An 18,469-nucleotide genomic window follows, 5' to 3' on the forward strand; every position below is an offset into this window, starting at 1 on the left:
AGCACTCTTTTCAGCTACAATGGCAAAATAACGCTCAGAATTTAGGAAGTTGGTTGGTTGGGATGAGAACTTTTCAGCACTCCCTTGTATGTAATAAAAGTGAGCCAAGTGTAGGACAATCAAGCTATTGTGACATCACTGATCAGATTGGCTCATATTGGTGGAATGAGGCATTGTGACATCACAATCTCAGCTCTGGTTACAAGAGACGGAAACTCTTCACACTATGAGGGGGTGCTAAAAAGTTCTCATCCCAACCAAGAAGAGAGTGATATGGATATGGTTCAATCAATGATCTGACACAATATCAAAACAGAGAATTTCATTTAGCAAATTGGCACTTAACCAAATGAGGCAACATTCTTTTCAGTTACAGTAGCAAAATAAACGCTCCGAATTTAGGAAGTTGGTTGGTTGGGCTGAGAACATTTCAGCACCCCTTCCTATATTACGTGCAAGGGGCCGCTGAAAAGTTCTCAGCCCAACCAACAAAGTTGGGACAGTCTCCATTGAGGGCTATACACTTAGCCCAGCGATTTTCCACTTTTTTTCAATCCATTGGGAAAATGCAGAAAGATAAAAGTAGAAATTGCTGGTCTAAGTGTACAGCTCTCTATGAAGACTGCCCCAACTTTGTTGGCTGGGCTGAGAATTTTTCAGCGGCCCCTCCTACAGCACTATAGAAATGATAAGTAGTAACAATGGTAGTGGGGTGTATTATGTGTGTGATCTTTCTAATTGCTGTCATTTGTAATAAGGGATAAGGAAGATAAAAGCAAGATTGGGGTTAGTAGAATTTGATTTGTAAGAGAAATTAGAGGGTTTGTAAAACACACTAGTTGTGATTCTACACCATAAATGCTGAGCCTTCAAATACTGTAGCTACCAAAGATGATAGTGTAGAAATCTTCAACTAAACGCTTCCTATATTCTCCCATTTCAACACATTTATTTCCATTTTCAGGAGTAATTATTACAACTGAATTAATGGTTTGGGTTTTAATTTATAACATTTTATTGAAGGAAATCAAATAAGTATGCAATAATATAATTGGGTTTTTATTCAACAGTTGACTTTCTAAAATCAAATGGATAGATTTTTCTTATTTATTAAAAGAGTAAAAAAAACCAGTCTGTTACTAATGTACCCCTTTCCCCCCCCCCTTTTTTTATTTTTTTTTTTTTAGAGCCACGCTAATGTAGGGTTACCATATGGCTCCAGAAAAAGGAGGCTGGATTGAGACATCCTGGTTTTACTTTCACTAAAAGCAATGGAAGTAAAACCTGAATGGCTCAATCCATCCACCTTTTTCTGGAGCCATATGGTAACCTTATGTGAGTGGCTGCCACTGCAGTAACTGCCCCAAAGCTCATAGGGATTTAAAGGACTTTGGGGCTTTTGCTGCACAGCTTTGTAAAAGGGGGTGGGGGAGGGGCAGTGAAGCAAATATAGAGGGATAAGACTGTCACAATCTGTTATTGGAGTTTAAAGTGCAAACTAGGCCAAAGTTGCACCTAGGGTTCTGAGAAAAAAAAATAAACCAAACACTAAGAAATCCAAAATGTAATTCATATTTTATTTTATATACTTAGGCCATAGAAAGCAATAGTCAGTAGTAAAATAAATAATTATCAAAATTGTTTTGGAACAACAATGTATTTCCTTTTTTCATGAAATTTTATTGCAATAATTTTACAATATAATAGAACAATAAAAAGTATGAAATACAAGGTGAGCAAAGTCATCAAAGGTAGCTATCACAGTACAGCTAAAGCAGTCTCTATGGAGGGCTGTACAATTCGTCCAGTGACTTTCCACTTTTTTTGTTCCCTATTTTTCCAACGGAATGAAAAATGGTGGAAAATCACTGGACTAAAGTGTATAGCCCCCAGTGGAGACTGCCCCAACTTTGTTGGCTGGGCTGAGAACATTTCAGCGGCCCCCTCATATTATATGAGGTGGGTAGAAAAGAGTTTCACAAAAAAATATGAAGTTAAGAAGTTATTGAGCAGGGTTATGAAGATAGTTTTCCAATAAAGATCACATTAAATGCTGCTTTTTTTTTTCTGAGCAGATTCTGATCATGAAGCTATAAAAGATTCAAATTTGTAATGCTGAAAAAGCATTTGCCACCAGAAATGAATGTTTAATAATTGAGAAGACTTCCAACTAGATAGAACATGTTTCTGTTCTAGAGTGATAGATATCAAATAGCCGCTTATGCAGATCCAGAAGTTGCATTTTAGGCGAGGAAGATTTGAGGATAATTATGGATGGAAAGATGTCAGTTGAAGATATTTTAAAAAAAAACCTTTGTAGTGATAATCCAGCAGTCCGACCAGAAATTTTTGAATAATGAGGGGGTGCTGATAAGTTCTCAGCCCAACCAACCCACTTCCTAAAGTAGAGTTGCAACTCCAGCACATGCCATCTTCAAAAAGACCAGTGGAGGCAAGTCTAGGCAGTGCCCATAAAGTTCTAGGATATAACATATAGGGCTCCTTTTATCAAGATGCGGTAGGCGGTTCACGCGCAGAATACCGCGCGTTCAACCGCCTGCCGTGCTAGTCGCTAACGCCTCCGTTGACGAGGCGTTAGTTTTTTGGCTTGTCGCAGGGGGTTAGCGCGTGATGAAATGTCCGATGCGCTAACCCCCGTAGCGCGCCTTGATAAAAGGAGCCCATAGATAGATTGAATAGAGGAAGCTGAAGACAGAGGCCTCAAGATATATGCCCCCAAAGTATTCCAATGATCTTTTGTAAGACTTATATTTAAATCTTTTTCCCATGTGTTTTGAAGACCTAGGGCTCCTTCCACTAAGCTGCGTTGGGGCTTTAACGCGCGAAATAGCATGCGCTACATTGCCGTGCGCGCTAGACCTTAACGCCCGCATTAAGCCGGCGTTAGTTCTAGAAGTGCAGTGCGTGGTAATTTCCTGCGTGCGCTAAAAACGCTAGTGCACCTTAGTAAAAGAAGCCCCTAATACCTGCCTTGAGGATGAAAGGGAAGGGGTATAACGCGGACCTGACGGACCTGACGGACCTCGCGGATCTAAACCCGTACGGCCTTAAAAATCTGAGGTCCATGTCCGTGGCGCTTGTAGTTTCTGTCGCTGACAGACCTTGATGAGATTTGAGCGCTGATGGATCCGTCTCAGCATAGGGAGGGAAAAGTGTTAGGATCCGTCAGCGCTAAAAATCTCTTCGAGGTCTGTCAGAGCCAGAGACTAGTGCTGGACTTTGGAGACTTCTTTTCCATAACGCACGTCCAAAACCTATGTCCCCGCTCTCTTGGCTTCTGCTCTGCTGCTCCAGCACTAGTCTCTGGCTCTGACAGACCTCGAAGAGATTTTTAGCGCTGACGGATCCTAACACTTTTCTCTCCCTATGCTGAGACGGATCCGTCAGCGCTAAAATCTCATCAAGGTCTGTCAGCGACAGAAACTAGAAGGGCAGGGACACGGACCGACATGGACCTCAGATTTTTAAAGTCGTACGGGTTTAGATCTGCGAGGTCCGTCAGGTCCGTGAGGTCCACGTTTTACCCCTTCCCAGGATGAAGCAATAAACATTTTTGCACATAGCTGAAGTTTCATGTCCCAGTAATAGCACTGCAGGAATTTTAGCATATAAATATGGCGCTTCCTTATGAACAATATAAAGAATTTTGCGGGAACGAATTCCCAATGGGACAATTGCAACCATTGTTAATGTAATAGTCAAGGTTCAGCTTGTCTTGTGTGCTATACAGACTCAGCTTTCAAAAAGCAGTCAAAAAAATAAAATAAAAGGCTCCTTTTACAAAGGTGCGCTAGCGTTTTTATCGCGCACACCGGATTAGTGTGTGCTAGCCAAAAATCTACTGCCTGCTCAAAAGGAGGCGGTAGAGGCTAGCGCGTGCGGCAGTTTTGAATGTGCTATTCCGTGCGTTAAGGCCCTTTGTAAAAGGAGCCCAAATTATTTATTAAGTAACTCGGCTTTACTACCTTGATATGACATTATCAAAGCAGTTTGCAAACGAAGCAGAGTGATCAGCGACATAAAGTTCACGGGACCCAATTTTTTTCAAAATAAAAATTTTTGTCACTCTGAAAATACTCTCAGACCCGCGAGGTTTCATTGATGCTGTGCACGCTTTTGAATATAGTGTCTCTTTATACACTATACCTGCACTTATGCTATGCTTGTTTTTTCCCTCCCAAAAAACCTGTTAACATGAAGACACTTTCCTATAGACATTCCTACACAATGCTCTAAATCAGTGGTCTCAAACTCGTGGCCCAGGGGGCCACATGCGGCCCGCCAGGTCCTATTTTGAGGCCCTCGCCTTGTTTATCATAATCACAAAAGTAAAATAAAAGTTTCTTGATCTCTTTAGCTATAAATGACAATATTATATTTAAGATTTAGCCAAAAGGAAAGATTTATAAACTATAAAGAGTTTTACATCATGCAAAATTGTCATTTCTTTAATAAGACATTAACTATTTTTTCTGCGGCCCTCCAAGTACCTACAAATCCAAAAGGTGGCCCCGCAAAGGGTTTGAGTTTGAGACCACTGCTCTAAATCGATCAATTTGAAAATATTTTTGGAAAATTCTTAACTCAACAAAAGGCTATTTTTCTGTTTCTAGGGATCCAAGTTGCACAGAGGACAAACTACATTTGAGAAATCAGACTCTTGTCTATTGGCGCTTTAAAATAACGTTTCAAGAGGATTTATGCTTTTAAACAGAAACAGTTAGGCTAAAATTTGGCCGATTAAAATATTGGAAAAGTAGCCCCGTAAACAAAAAAAGTATACATGTCCAACTGCTTTTGAGCACTTGAATATTGCAATTTTGATAACATGTCTAAGTTCTCCAGTGTGTGGGGAAAATTGCCATATAAATCTATGCCACATTTCCAAAAGGCATACTTTATTTCCAGGTAAGTGGGAGAAAGAAGCCGAATCATTGTATTAAATACAGCAGTATATGCCATATTTAAATACATTAAAAGTCAGGCATCACATTAAATACCTATCAGAGGTCAGGAATGTTATCTAATTTCATTTATTGAAGCTTAATCCACTTATCTACTGTACTTATTCTAAAGGGCCTACACAATGTTCCAAAATTAATTAAAAGGTCTCTATCAAACCTAAAATTCTCTGGGTGGGTCTCAATTTTGGAATTGCACGTATGTATTTAAATTCTGTTCAGAAAACGAACAGACATCCCAGATAGGCGGGGGCTTCGGGGAAGGGCTCATCGGTTTCACTCGTCCACTCTTCGCTGAGACCAAAACAATAAATTATAGGACAACAAAACTCTCTCTCTCATGTTTTAGTATGACTATATACGCCTATACCTCCAATGCATCGACATCCGATATCCACATTCATATTTCCTGCCCAGGGATCGAAAGGTCAAAACCATCAGAAATATAAACAGTGCACATTTCATGTGAGGATTTTACCAGTGCAATGTGCTAGCAGAAGCAGAATTTGGCCATTACAATGCAGGGAGATGCTCATACTAAGCGTAATATGTTCTGCGTGCCCTACTTGAGCAACTGTGGTGCTAGGAGACAAGGGAAATGCAATCGAAAAGTTCCAAGTGCTCTTTTAACAGTTTAGTGCTGGAAAGGGGCTCTTGGAGATTCCCCAGAGCCCCTCCTTAAGCTAGTTATATGAAGGCCAAGGGCGTCTGTGGCAGTAAAGCAGGCGGGAACCCTCATCCGGGGAACGCGGGAGCCTGGAACTTCAGATGCTCTTTCGCAGAGGAGGAGAGTGAAATTTGGAACTCTGCTTGGGGAGGATCCTCCTCACTCTGGTTTGTACAGAACTGGAATAATGGGGTGTTTTGTTTTTTTGGTTTTTTTTTAAATATAAGAGTGGTGCTGCTGATAGATTCACTGGGAATGTGTGCAATTGAGATTACAATAGTAAAGCGGGACTTTTTAAAACGTGAAATCTAAGCTTTTGGAACGTCTTATTCTGGGTTTCTGGACCCCGTTCCTGCAGGAGCGCTGACCTTGGTTCTGTAGCCGCGCACAACAGCGGATCCCCAGCTGATAGAATTCCAAAAACAGATAGCTTTTGGCGAATGGGTAAAAAACAACAATTGAAATGTGTTTATATTGGACACACTTCACACATTTCTGAAATAGGTTAGTCGGGCAAAAGGGATCACACAAACAAAATTAGTGACATCAAAATTGTGTGTGTGTTGGGGGGGGGTGCTTATCAGTGGCCTCCCATTGATGTCTTCATGTGAGGTACATTTTGCAATTGTCGCCCATTTCCAGGTTTAAAAATTTAAAACGGGGTTATCCGTTACTTTCTATTATAATAGCACTTAGCGGTTAAACTGTGTAGCAAAACGAAAATCCAACTTGACATCTGCCTTACCTCAGGGCGACCAAAGGAAGCAGAATGCTGGGGAACGGGATATTAAAAAATGGTTCAGTTTTAGAATAAAGGGACAAACACAAAAAGTAGCCTTTAGGACGGGGTAGGGAACTCCGGTCCTCGAGAGCCGTATTCCAGTCGGGTTTTCAGGATTTCCCCAATGACTATGCATTGAAAGCAGTGCATGCAAATAGATCTCATGCATATTCATTGGGGAAATCCTGAAAACACGACTGGAATATGGCTCTCGAGGACCGGAGTTCCCTACCCCTGCTTTAGGAAGTCGTACTGTTGTAATCAAAAGTCTCATCAAGGCTTATATATTTTATGTTGTAATAAACCTTATCTCCCCACCCCCTCCAGCACATACACACACCCTTCAAGATTGTACCGGAAATTGCAGCAGGTTTTTTGTTTTTTTTTACTTCCACTACTCCTTCGGATTTGGTGAGCCTGCGGCAAGGGTCTCAAAGTCCCTCCTTGAGGGCCGCAATCCAGTCGGATTTTCAGGATTTCCCCAATGAATATGCATGAGATCTATGTGCTTGCACTGCTTTCAATGCATATTCATTAGAGAAATCATGAAAACCCGACTGGATTGCGGCCCTCAAGGAGGGACTTTGAGATCCCTGGCCTGCGGTATAGATCTTCGACCAGAGACTCATGCAAACTGGGAGAAGCCCTTTAAAGATCTGACTCCTGCAGTGATCAGCGAGTTTAGAGCTTGGAGAGGCCAATTTCTCTTCTGGTGACTTTCAGGGCGCTACAAAAATAGGAGCCCAAGACCTCGTGTCAACGGGCGTAAAGTAACGCAGGGCTGGTAGAGCCCTCGCGTTGCCCGTCGGCTGGGGGAGTAGGCGGGTTAGTGTAGTTAGGGGGAAGGGCAGAAATAGACAGGCAGCGATTGGCTGTAGAGCCTGTCAGGGGAGATAGTTTTGAACTAATTGGTGGAGTGGTGCGGGGGCGAGGGCTTATAGCCGACACCCTGGAGGACTCGACTCCTCCTCAGGTCCTCCAGGGCGGTTTTTCCCACCCTCCTGCCCTCTGTTGGGGGTGGCTATAGTAGTTTGGGGGGAGGCGGATTCCCGAGCTACAGGGTCAGGAGGCTCATCAGGTGATGAGCGTTGGGTCGGCAGGGAGCCGTGCCCGGTGGGTCAGGTGACCCGGAAAAGGGGCATGAGGGTCATGCCACCCCTCTGACTCTTGCTGTGGTGGCAGGGTTGAGGGAATAAATTAAGACACTCTGTAGCTCAGGAGGTTTTGGTTTATTCAAGTTCATTATGTTAATGAAGTTAAATTGTTATATGTTTGGCTAATAAACTGAGCTGCGGCTAATTTTACCAACAAAAATGACTCATTAGTGTTTTTTGAATTAAGAAGGGGGTAAAGAAAGGGGGTTGGTGGTTATGTATATATATTTATATGTAGGCAGTCAGCAGGGTCTATCCAGATCCCGCTGTTACATTGTATTTCAGGAAAGAAAGGAGACAGCCCGGACAGTCCTTCCCTTGCTAAATAAAAAGAACTCTTTAGTGTGCACTCCAGGAGCCTCAAAACAGAAAGAAAACCAGCGTGGAAAAGAGAAGATGAAAACTCAACTAGAAGAAAGACTACTCAGATCTTCACTCATAGGAAGAATATGGTCTCTACTGCCGAAGTAGAAGGTCGCTTATCCGCAGTAGTGAATGTTGAGGGGAACATTTATTCTTAACACTGGGATCTGGACTGGCCCTTTTGTGCCCCATTTCCCACCCCCTTTTTTAAACTCTTACCCTTATGATACTTTATTAACAACATCAGTAATAATGCACAAACTCTTTAGCTGGAAAAACTAGGCTGCAGCTTTTTGTATTAAACAACATTTGAATAGATAACTTCCCAAGCTACTATACAGCTAGGGCCTAGGGGTAGGCATGAACCTCCATGCCCCCTTTCTGAATCACCTGACCCAAACCAAACTTCTCACTGAGCTTATTTCTTGCAGAACTGCTCATCACCTGATGAGCCCCCAAAACCCCCCAAGCTCAGGATCACTCCAGCTGCAAAAATCTCAAGCTCCAATCTTACACAAGGAACTTCTTGTCCCCTTAGGTTGGGTGAGAGGGAAAATCTACCTCTGGGGAACAGAAAGGGGCCTGTGATCTGGAGGCGACACTTTTAAATCCTACACTGAAGCTTACCCCTCACTTTATCTTCCCTACAGCAGGAAATCATTCAATTTTAATCTCCCGCCTCACCTCCTCGCATCACCCCCACCCCTTATGATTATTTACTTCTTGCTCTGACAGCAAACCTTGACCAAAAGATCTCAGTGGGTGACCAGCACGGGCTCCCTGTTAAGGTTGCCTATTGAGACTAGCTCTTGGGCTCTAGATTACTTTTAAATATAATCAGAACCTATCCTGGTCTTGTCTGAAAGACCCGCCGAGTTGTAGAAAGGCTGCGTAGAAATCCTTCAGTTTTCAAGAATGTTATAGGAAACTATAGAATGTTGGCAGAGCAGGTGACTATAAAAATATGAGTTAATCCTGTTCTCCAAAGAAATAGAACATAGAGTTTGGTTTGCATAAGATGCTAGGTCTCCCTCTTGTATTCTGAATTCTTAGATGAGAGATGGGATGACTAACTTTGACCCATCTTAAGGAAGGAATAGTTTAGATTTCTGAGAATACTAGTAGACCCTAATTTCTGAGAATACTAGTCAGAATTTTTCACAACAGCTGAAATTGATGTTCCACAGAACCTGGAGAAAGTTCTTTAGTCTTCATTTAGTTAAAGGGTTAATATAATTTTATACCTACTGGAGGGTCCTGTTATTTCAAAGGGTATCCTCATTCAGCCTTTTGGGTCTTGCTGGGTTACTCAGCAGTAAATAGAGGGATGAGTTTTCTGTTCAATAACCAACAAACTTTTCTTATTTCTAATCCCAATTGCCTACTTATTGAAGAACTGAAGTGTTGATCTAATCAAAGAGCGATATTAAATGAAAGAATGGATCTAACAACTGTTTTGAAATAGGTGCTAGATCTTTAGTAAACAATATTAGATTATAATCATCTCAGAACTTTTCTGCAGGGTGTATGTACCGTGTTCTATTTGTACCAGCTAACTGGTTTAACTGGACTATGCCCTGCCACTTTACTGCCATATAGTACCAAACACGATATACTCACTGAAAGAATATATGCTTAAAACATCAGTGCGTACCTTATAGGACTTTAATTCTCATTCATAAATCTGCTATAATATTCCAAGATCAAAATGCTAAACAAGGAAGCAAATTTTTGACATCAGATCTATGAAATGTATTAACATAGGCAGGCTGCACCTTCTCATCCACCCAGCCCTTGGCATTAAGAATAAATTCACAGAGACAGTTCTTGGGAATAAAAGGCCACAACTTTATTAAAGATACACATGAAATAACATCCTAGGAAGCACCTAAGCTATAAGCCCTCTCTTAGACTCGCCTTGCCCTCCAGCAAGGGAGCATGCGCTTTAGTCCCATCCGTGACCTGCCATCCTCCTTTCCAGCGAGGCCACTGCATCACTCCATTAATCTGTAGCATGAAATAATTTTATAATTCTGATATGATCTTAAAATATGTAGCATGATATAGTTAGTGTTGCCTGACCCAATAGATCATTTATTCTGAGGGACCTTAAAGTAAAAATGATATGGTTTTACAATTCTGCTTGGAGTTAAAGTATATTAATTTGATGGATTTAAAAGTGAATTTCTGATGTGGTCTTTGAGCCAGCACAGCCATCTGTTCAGAAAGGTGTTAAATGCCCCATTCAATAGAGCACAAAAAGAAAGGACTGAGCCATCACCTTCAGAAAGTGTTAAGTATACCTATTCAGATAAGTCAAAAGACATGGCCAGGGTGGATACCAGAGCTAAACAGAACTTTAACAGGATGTAGATCAAACAAGAAGCCCTTCACACCAAATTCATCTCTGGACTACAAGATCAAACAAGAAGCCCTTCACACCAAATTCATCTCTGAACTAACAATAGAAGCTCATTCAATCAGATGACCTCATCTGCATATCCTCCATTTTAAATCACTCAGAAATAGGGCTAGATTCACTAAGCAAACCGATCATGTACTGATCGGTTTGGGATAGCCGATCAACCCAAGAAGTGACTGCTGGGGACCAGTCGCAAACGTCCTTTCCAACTCCATTGCCACCCTGCTCTCTGCACGCCCTGCCCTCTGCTGCCTCGAATCTCTCCTGCCTGCCACCCTGCTCTCCTATGAATCGCCGCCTGAATCTCTCCTGCCTGCTGCCCTGCTCGCCCCCGAATTGCTACCCAAATCTCTCCTGCCTGCTGCCTTGCTCTCCCCCAAATCTCTCCTACACACTGAGCCCATGGTTTTAACCCACAGTTTTAAAGCGGGTTAAAACCACGTGCTCACTGGGCTAAAAAGTAAAGTTAAAAAAAGTTGCAGCTCACACAGGTCTTAGACGCATGCGCAGACCATCTACAGATGGTCTGCACATGCGTTGGGATTGCATACTAGCGATCCGTGCTGGCAGATGGGGCATTCCTCTGATCGCCCCCATTTGAATATTACTGGTTGAAGAATCCATCGGACCTGTCCAGATTGGACATGGATTGATCACGTTCGGGCAGGTTAGTGAATCTAGCCCATAGATTCAAACCTCATCCAACACAGCAGTAATACTCTATATTGGTACACCATGTTAAGCCATTGTAATTCAATCATCATCCACCTAGGAACAGAGAATGGATTCTATTTTTAGAACAGGTCTCAACCCTATAAATATTAAGCAAATCCTTTCTTAGAAGGGAAGACACTCTACCTCTGGAACCAGCCTAGATCAAGCTACAATTCTTCTCCTCCCTGGATCACCATGCTGCTTCACTAGGCCATGCGGCCTATGCTCCATTTTAAGGACTATTCATATTGTGAGTAACTTTTTGAATCCAGATAAATTAATCCTTCTGCTTTAGCAACATTTGGCTTGTGCAATCTTGTTATCTTTGCTCAAAAGGTCCCATCTTTAACAGCTTTACCTGCTTGATTAATGCTTAAATAAATTTTCAGTTTGCTTATAAATGTTCTGAGTCTTAGTTCTTGATATGTAATGAGCTAAATTTTAATCAAGTGAGCTAACTTTCAGCAAATTAATAGTTCTTTATAATACATGTTTGTCTAAGGCAGAGAGGATGTGTATTATTGGTGGAATTCCATCCATTTAATAATAATTTTTATAACAAGTCCATCTGCCATGCAAGCCAGTGTGGTGGACATGTCTTGCCTGTACGCGTAGTATGCTCTCTCCATGAAAGTCCAGTCTCAATACTTGGCTGGAATTTTCAGGGCTCAGGTGCACCCGCCATTGTGACAACATCAGCAGAATGTGTACAACACTTTGGCACACTTCTTAACATTACATACCTGACCCTGCCATGCATAATCAGAGAATACAGGTTAATGGCACACTTCTTACCAACATAAATCCTAACTACTGCTGCAAAAGAGAAACTTAAGAGGCGGGTGGGCAGGAGCAATTTGAACACCAGGAACACAAAGAAAAGGGCCGGTGCTCCCCAGCATTCAGAATTTGATTTTTCCCACAGGCAGGAAGCTCCTCCCCTTTCTCCCAACCCACCCAATGAGAATACGGCCATTGCCTCCGACGTCAGGGATGATGTCATAGAGATCAGGGGAGGGTCAGGAAGTGGGGTGGAGCAAAGGCCAGGTTCCTTCCGGGCAGCCGCCACGTGACCATTGCTGCCGGCACAAACAATTGCTATTGCTGAGCACTGTAACTAGGGCCTCTGAACATTCCAAAGCCAGAAAATGAATAAGTATGTATTATTGACCTGTTTTTTTCTTTCCCTTTCCTTCCACTTTCCTTGGGCAGGCAGGTAATAATTATGATGATTTCTTGTTAAACATCAGTAGAAGTAAAAGAACACCTAAAATCAAAGTCACAACATCTTACATTTCTCTATGGTCCTGCCATTTGCCAGGATAAGAGAACTGCTAAATATTTGTAACAGGATCTGGAACTGGACTCGTCCAAGACCTACAGCTGCCTTACAAACTGCTGCCATGTGCATGCAAAGCTATAAAGGCTATAGGTCAGACACACCAAGCATTTTCCCACAGAAGATACAAAAAGAGACACTCATCTGGTCTTTAATTTTGGACACCTCCAGCAGAAAGTTGTCTGCCTTCAGTTGATACTGCCCTATGGGTCTCCTGCACCAGAGTAAACTATTTAGGACAGGCTAAAAACAAAATGCATGGTTAAATATTTGTGCAAATTACAATGGATTCTGAAACATTTAAAAGCACTCTTTGCTAGAAGTGACAAAAGAAATAGAGCGCACAATCTGAATGACAGGCAGATGCAAGCATGACTCCTTTGAATAAAAGCTATTGTGTAATTATATGTTCGAGGTCTTGTTTTATTTTTGCCTTGACAGGATCCATCTTTTAGGACTCTGCTGTAGATGAGACCAAAAATAAACAAATTATCAGAGACTGCTAAACTCTTCTCATTTAACACTCACTTGTTATTCCACCACACTTCTGCTACGCATGAGGATACGTTTCCAATGCTGGTGATAACACACAGGTTAATAAGGCATACCTATTGGTGACCCTATACCTCCCCCCCAGCCACCCTACAGGTGGACCACTTTGATCCAGGATGGTTTGAAAGAATTATCTAGATGGGATAATGTACCCCAAGCATATAGAAAATAGGTTCACACCTTTTTTTTTTTTTTAATTCTTTATTAATTTTCAAACTACAACAGTGCAATACACCTAATGCAACGCATAATGATACAATAAAAGCACATTCATCTTTCTCATGTTCATAATCATCCATTTCCCCCCACCCACCCACCCACCTAATAATCATTCAATATAACACAAACATATATTATCATAAATATCTGACCTTATTCTGAATAATGATATCTTCTCACCCATCCCAAGTATGAATATTCAAAAATCAATTTATGACATAAAGAATCTCCCTCCCACCCTGCCCTGGATATGTACCAAAGTAAAGAACAAACAATTACAATGAGGGAACATAAGATGCCAATGGGCCCCATATTAATTTAAATATATTACCATGTCCTAAATTTTCAGCATTTATTCTTTCAAATCTATAACTAGAGCAAAGACTTGCCCACCAGAACGAAAAATTTAAACGATCACAGTTCTTCCAATTTTGAGTGATCATCTGGATGGTTATCCCTGTCATTATAAGGAAAAGACGATCTTTATATTTATCTATAAGGGGCTTAACATGTAAAATTGTACCACAAATGACTGCCTCATACGTTAGAGGAATTGATGATTCTAAAATGTTATTAATTCTACCCCATATCGACTTCCAAAAATTGAGTATCAAAGGACAATAGAACAACAGATGATCCAGTGTCCCAATGTCTAAATGACAGTGCCAGCATCTATTAGATTTAGAATTATCTAATTTATGCAGCCTAACTGGGGTCCAAAAAGATCTATGTGACAGAAAAAAACATGTTTGTCTCATAGATGCTGACACTGTACATTTCATCCTCCAAATCAAAATTTGTTCACAGCTTTAAAAGTATACCCTCAGGATGTACCAGAAAGGCGTCATCATTCTCAGTGTAATCTATGGGCTTTGGGTTTGATTTTTTTAATACGGTGTTAGACTACCCCTACTTCAAGTTTCAAGTTTATTTTAGTCTTGATGTACCATGCATACATGTCTGAGTAGTGTACAATTAAAAGATAATGGGGGGAAAATAAAATCATTAAAAACAACTGAATAATAATAAAACACCTACAAAATGGGGACATTAAAGGAAAAATAATAATAGGAAAAAAGGGATTAACTCCAGTATCTTGATAGGAAAGAAAGTGAAGGAAAATTGCATGAGGAAAGAGGACATCTTTAAATAAAAAGGCTTTGAGACCAGATTTGAATTTAGCTAGAGAGGTTTCCTGATGAAGATAAAGGGCTCCTTTTACGAAGCCGCATTAGCGGCTTTATCGCACGCAACTTTTTAGTGTGCGCTAACCCCCGCGATATCACCTGCTCAAGAGGAGGCGGTAGCGGCTAGCGCGGCCAGCAAATTAGCGTGCGCTATTACGCGTGTTAAACGGCTAACGTGGCTTTGTAAAAGGAGCCCAAAGTGGGGGGATGTTACTGAGAAAATAGTTTTGCGAAAAGTGATGTAATGGACAGAAGGTACATTCAAAAGATTTTGTTCATTGGAACAGTGTTCTTGTATGGACATAGGGAGTAAGTAATCTATCTATAAATGCTGGAGTATGATCTTGTCTAGCCTTAAAAGTAAGGAGTAAGATTTTAAATAATCAATGTTTAATTGGTAACCAAGGTAATACAGAGAACAATGGAACCTCCCGCTCCCTAAAACCTTCTTCCCCTACTGAGACCTTTACTATGTTTCACTAACTTATACCTTGCCTAGCAGAACTTTTCCTAAAGTAAAAGACAACGGATACATGGAATGAAATAAATTTATAATAAACTGAATGATAAAAAAAAACATTTGTACCAGAGCTTAATACACCCCCCCAAATTCTATAAATGGAGTCTACAATTGGGCACAAAATTGGGTACATGGTTATAAAAAGCGTCAGTTCCATGTGTAACTTAATTGGCTCATTAGTGCCACATTGACACTTAATTGGGTTAGCAAGCACTAATTGTCAATAGTTATGCACTAATTTATGTCCCTATTTTGTAAACCAAGGGCTAGATTCACTAAGCAAACCAATCGTGTACCGATTGGTTTGCGACCCCGATCAGATTCACTAACCTCTTGGCCAATCCGATTCCGATCCATGCATGCAAATGAGGATAAACGGCATGCAAAGTAGGAAGGACGCAATTCACTAAACTTTTCCAGGAACACCGACTGGGCTAGCTGGTGGGTACCAGTCGCTCACGACTTTTCCTGCTCTCTGCCGACTTCTCCTGCCTTTCTGCCCCGACTCTCCTGCCCTGCTTAGCCCCGACTCACCTGCCTTGCTCAGCCCTGATTCACCTGCCCTTCCCCACAGTGCAAGCCCGCGGGATTAAAGTGGGTTAAAACCACGGGCTCGTGAAGTAAAAAAAACAAAACAGTCAGCTAAGTAAAAAAAAGTAAAAAAAGCTCTGCCGGACACGAAGGGCCAGCGCATGCGCAGACCATCTATAGTCAAGGAAGATGGTCTGCGCATGCTCAAGGATCGCTCTCTGGCGATTCGTGCGGTTGGTGGGGAGGGGGGTGCCATGCAGGCCTTTAGTGAATTTGTCAGCCTGCCTGCAATCGCCCACGGATCTAACACGGAAAGAAAGGTTAGTGAATCTAGGCCCAAATGTCTAATTCTTACGGTTGAGAACTTCTAAGGAGGCGTGGACAAGGAAGGGCATGGGCATGACAGGAGTGTGCCACAGAATTAGGCCTGAAAACAGAGCATTAAGAACCCATTGGAAAATATAACCAAGCACCATTCCTATTATTAATTTTTTAAAAATTTAGATTCATAGCAACAAGGGGTAGGAAAAGCCTCAGAGAGGGGGAAATCTCTTATCTGGTGTCTCAGACACTCTTCCGCTTCACACGTTCTTCAATCACTGGCATTTTAAAAAATCTCCCCTATGTTTACATTTTTTAAAAAACTTATTATGTCCATGGGACAGCCAACAGTAATGGGATCTCGCAGTCTTGAGCAAACTCTGAGACTGTCAGCGTTTCGCACTCTCATAGCCGCTGCATCAGGGAGAAATCTTAAAGCAACGCATCAGAGTTTACTCAAGACTGCAAGCGGTGGCGTAGTAAGGGTGAGCAGCGACCAGGGCAGTGGTGCCCCTCCCACCGCGCACAGGCGCACGCATACCCCTTCCCTTTCCCTGTACCTTTGTAACTACTCTGGTGTGAGCAGCTTGGCCACGTTGGTGTCAACTTGCCCTTTGATGTCATTTCCTAGGTGCGAGTTCTGGAAGCAACATCATAGAAAGTGCCGATGCCGACACGAGCAGCAACATCACGCCAGGGAAATAAAAGATGGTATGGGAGAAGGCAAGAGGCATGCGGTCATGGCAAGGAGAGGAGGAGGGGTGTCACACCCTTAGGAAGACTGTGCCCAGGGTGGATCACCCCCCCCACACACACACACATACATACACACCCCTTACTATGTCACTGACTGCAAGATCCCTTTACTGTCAGCTGTCTCAAGAACAAGCTTGTGGATCAGCTATTAAGCTAAGTAACATTTTTTTTAAAGCCCAGGCTGATGGACTTCAATATTTACAAAGATATGTAAAAAGTTGAAAAACTTAAAGATAGGGAGGTATTTTTATGCTAATGATTGAAGAAAGCAGGAAGCAGAAGAGTGTTGTGAGACACCAGGTAAAAGCTTTCCTCCTTTCTGAGGCTTCTCCTACCCCTTATCGCTATAGTATATAATCTATAAATGTTTATAAAAATTAATAAAAGGAATGGTGGCTGTTTATATTTTACAGTGGATTATTGATGCTATGTTTTGAGGTGATTAACCTACCCTTAAAGACTCCTTTTGTAACTCAATATACTCAGCTCAGGAACTCCCCTCCCCCCTCCAACGACCACCACCACCACCATAACCATCACCTCACTACAACAAGCTATACAAAAACAGGTTTAGCCAATATTTATACAACCTAATAAATAAAAGGAGTGAGGCAATAGGGTGGGGCGGTTGAGTAAGCCACCTCTGAGCAGCAGAAAGGTCTCCCAGGCACACTATTAAACTAGATTAAACCCCGCCCACAGATTCCACCAACCAACAACTTCCAATTTCCCAAACCAGATTTAAAAGAAAAACTTCTAATTGGGATGATCTGCTTCCCTTTGTGTGACTATCACTTTTTCCGGGTAATACTTAACAGTCTAGTAATTCCTTAACCTTACTCTCCCTCTCCATTCCCTCTTCAACTTTATAACTGCCCCCCAGAGGTGGCCCTATAATAAGGCGGTGGCCTCAGGCGGCATCTTGCTGCTGTCCAGCCTACCTGCTGGTTGGCTCTCTCTGCCGCTCCCCTTTCTGGTATCTGTTGCTTTCACCCTTCATCTGCCTCCCCCAATCATCATTTTTCCCATTCCAACCCTCCCCCTGCTTCTACCTTCAATTTATCGTAATAGTTTCCGAGAGGCGGTAGCGATTCACAGAGCTACCCTGCTGCTGGCCTCGGCATCTTCTCTCCACTGCAGCCCGCCCCAGCAGAAACAGGAAGTTTTCAGAAAGGATGGGCCGCAGTGGAGAGAAGATGCCGGGACAGGTAGCTCTGTTTAATCGCTACCACCACCTGCCAACTTTTACGACAAATTGAAGGTAGATGCGTGGGAGGGGTGTGGAATGGGAAAAATTACCGATTGGGAGAGAGAAGGATGAAAGTGAAAAGCATAATAGTTGAAACAGTCCTTGTCCAACTCCCATTTTGGATGCTCGGGGGGGGGGGGCACCAGTTCATCCCTCGCCTCAGGCAGTAGATTGCCTTGAGCCACTCCTGCTGCCCTCCCCCCTCCCCCCCCAATGGTCAGCTAGGCTCAGCTGCTGAATCTGCTATGGCCTTACCCCACTGAAAGGCAAGGGGAGGTATTTTGTGCCAATGATTGAAGAAAGCAGGAAAGCCCTTGCACTAGGTTCTAGAATAGACAGGGGTCCCCTGGAGAAAATAGCACTCAGTGCTTTTTCACTCAGAAACATCCTCCACTGAGTTACGATATCATGAGCTTTCATTCAAAACTAGCTGGGTTTTCCATCCACATTGCCCCAGGTACATTAGATAGATTGTGAGCCTGCCAGGACAGACAGGGAAAAATGTAAACCTTTCTGGGCTCCCTTGGGAGAACGGTATAGAAAATTGAATGAATAAATAAATAAATTTATATAGCCTTCTCTGAATTCAGCTGGGCCATTTCTATGAGACCTCAGTCCAGCTGGCTTGGGAGGTGAGCAAATATGAACCACAAGTATGGCCTATAGGTGCTGGGTGTTGAGTGATGTCTGTGACTCTACTTCCCTCTCCCCA

Source organism: Geotrypetes seraphini, chromosome 1, assembly GCF_902459505.1.
Source record: "Geotrypetes seraphini chromosome 1, aGeoSer1.1, whole genome shotgun sequence".
Lineage (NCBI taxonomy): Eukaryota > Metazoa > Chordata > Amphibia > Gymnophiona > Dermophiidae > Geotrypetes > Geotrypetes seraphini.